Genomic DNA, 3,086 nt, shown 5'->3' on the forward strand with positions numbered 1-3,086 from the left:
AAAGGGGAGAGAAATTTCATGGCATTACCCATACAACGGTGTTTGGATAATTGATAAAGAAAATTTAGCATTGTGCTTCAAATGTTCTTATTGAAAAACAGAGTACCAGTGACATGCTTAGAGATAGCATTGACAAGGTCTGCAACCAAAGGTCAGACTTTGGATACACAAAGGATCCATTAGGAACAACTTATAGAATAAGTCTTACAATTTCCTCATGGAAGAATGAATAGCCTTGCTAAAAATGAAATTATAACAATAGGTCCTCCGGTCAGGTGTGCTAGGCATGATATCACCTTACCGGGCCATTAAAGACCTTTGTCATAACTCTTGGAAAAATGTTCCAACCATCATATCTAACCGAGATTCAGATCTGATCGGTGTTAGGATACCTCAGACTCAGGATGCCTGAGAAGGTGCAAAACAAATTGACGATACGACACTGTAAGATTCTCGGCAATTGAACTATGGAAGCGAGTTCCGAACAAGGGTTCACCATTAAATCAAGGAGAGGTGAGGAGGTGACCGATTGACTCAGCGACGATCCATTGAGATTTCCAAAAAGATGGATTTCCACATCTATGTGAACAAGGAGATAACATTAGCTAGATCAAATGACTTAATGATGTATGCTCGAGGAAAACATACACAGTTAAACATTGGTTGAAATGTGCATCCGAAATATGGGCTAGGTAGCACGATTAATGTTCGAATGAGGATTCAATAAGCCATAGACGTAGAATGAAACTATAGGCCAATAACTTCAAAACAATAGGGTTGCTAGAAGTTTGGAATTTACACATCACAGACCATTTGTCGGTATTCCGGTTAGAAACAATACGAGGACCAAGAAAAGAATGTGATGTTAATAAGTATCACTTGTATCAAGAATTTTCAAGAGGTGGACCAATCATTGCAACATCCTTGTCATAAAGAACAATAATACTTCAAGGTAGAACATAATACGAACTGGATAGCAAGTTGCATCCATAACATGAACAAGTTTGTGATGAAAGGAAGGTAAAGATGTTGTCGATGGTAACTCAAATTACCAAGGGACGAGGATGGTACTTATCATCATGAATTCGATCGATATCCTAGAAGGAGTCAAAATGTTGATGATGATCACGTCAAATTTTGTCGAGAGGCTCCACGAGGATGTAATAGATCGGCGATGACATCAAGTCAAAGGAATGATGAAGCTAAAGGTTAATGGAACCAAGGGTATGACTCAAAGTCCAAACAAAGCTTGTTGTCCAAAACGAAATGATACGTTGAGGAAGATCGACGTAAGCTTAGCCCATCATCAAAAATTGTGCTCCGGGAAGAAGGACGATGTAGCACAGTAAAATTTAGCACGATAATGATATAGCCAAATAGGCTAGGAATGGTGTGATCGGGTACAAATTCGTACTTAAAGAAGATTACTCAGAGTTGTCGAACCGTAGTGCGGACTCGGTTCAGTTATCGGTGTCTTTGAGTGTTTAATAACTCAGAGCCCATAAAACATTTGCAATTAGTGAGAATGTAGTACTTGATGAAGAACTCATAAGAAGTTATGCAGTTCAAGATAATCACGAGATACCAGGGGGTAATACTTGACGACAGATCAAAAATAGAGGTTGGACTAGGGAATTGCTCTGTAGAAGACAAGTGCTTAAACTTGCATGAGAAATGGTATTTAAAGGAGAACATGGTCGGAACCACGATTGCAAAAAGGCCAGATCCCAGATATAAGATGAACTTATACCAAGGAAATAATTAATTTTAAAAGAAGCTTCGATGAGAAGATGTACATCGTGTCCATGGGCATGAACACAAAGTTCAAGGTCGACTCCCACTTCTTCAATGTATAACCTTCCATTCACTTCTTGTTTTTCGAATATGTCATTAGTTGTTGAAAGTTTTACCTGGTGCAATACCAAATAAGTATGACCCGTGAAATCTTATGGGTTCAAACAGATTAGGGAAGGCATTGGTTCAACCCATCGGGGCATCTTAGGAACATATACCACAAACATAAAGAGTAAATAACACAAGCTCGAAGGTAGAGCATGGTTGACAAAAGGAGAGGATAAAATTTACCAACGACATTATGTATCAGGGAAGAACTCACAAGGTGATTAAATATGAGGGCACTGTCAGAAAATAATCCAACCAAGGATCTGGTGGTCCACAAGGGATCCGAGGTGAGTTTCAATGTTCAACCAAAAGAAGTAATGCAAGGGCATCAGATTGTAGAAATATATGGATAACTTCAATGGTTAGATACAAAGGAAATATTATTTCCAATTCGGGCAATCAGAAGCAGAGGCTCTGATCAAAGATAAATAAGTTGAATAGTCATAGATCGACAATCAATCAAGGTTTGATTTGCAAAAGCCAACTCATGTCCGGAGTGATGTCTGAGGCCAGAAGAACAAATTCTAGGGTCTGGTTGAGGATTGCGAGCATTCGCAATATATTGAATCAACGGACTCAAATGATAATGACAAATGATGCCAATAACACTACCAGACTTATGGGATTAATCATAATGAAAGCAAGCAAGAAATTCCAGAGCAATAGGTTCCTGAGGATTTTCGGAAGATCGAATGGTATTTCGAAGACTTTGTGAAACATACGGACCACTGGGGATGAGCGGATACTCGGTAAGAGCGAGGAATTATCCGTAGGGGTATTAATGCGGAAAAGGGCTGCAAAGCAGTGGGAACAAAGGATTCTCGGAACATCGAAGAATTTTTCAGGGTATGAAGTAATAACAAGGGCAACTGGGATCGAAGGTATGAACGACAAGTGTAAGTAGTCACCACAAGTATCATATATAACATATAAGTATATAGTATATACCCATGATCACCTCCCAAGTGATCACGGCCTGATAGTATAGCATGGTAGACAGACAAGATTGTAGGGCCACTGATGATAAACTAGCATCCTATACTAAGTATTTAGGATTGCAGGTAACGTATCAATAACTGTAGCAACAATGACAGGCTATGCATCAGGATAGGATTAACAGAAAGCAGTAACATGCTACACTACTCTAATGCAAGTAGTAGAGAGAAGAGTAGGTGATATCTGGT

This window comes from Triticum dicoccoides, chromosome 2A (assembly GCF_002162155.2).
Source record: "Triticum dicoccoides isolate Atlit2015 ecotype Zavitan chromosome 2A, WEW_v2.0, whole genome shotgun sequence".
Lineage (NCBI taxonomy): Eukaryota > Viridiplantae > Streptophyta > Magnoliopsida > Poales > Poaceae > Triticum > Triticum dicoccoides.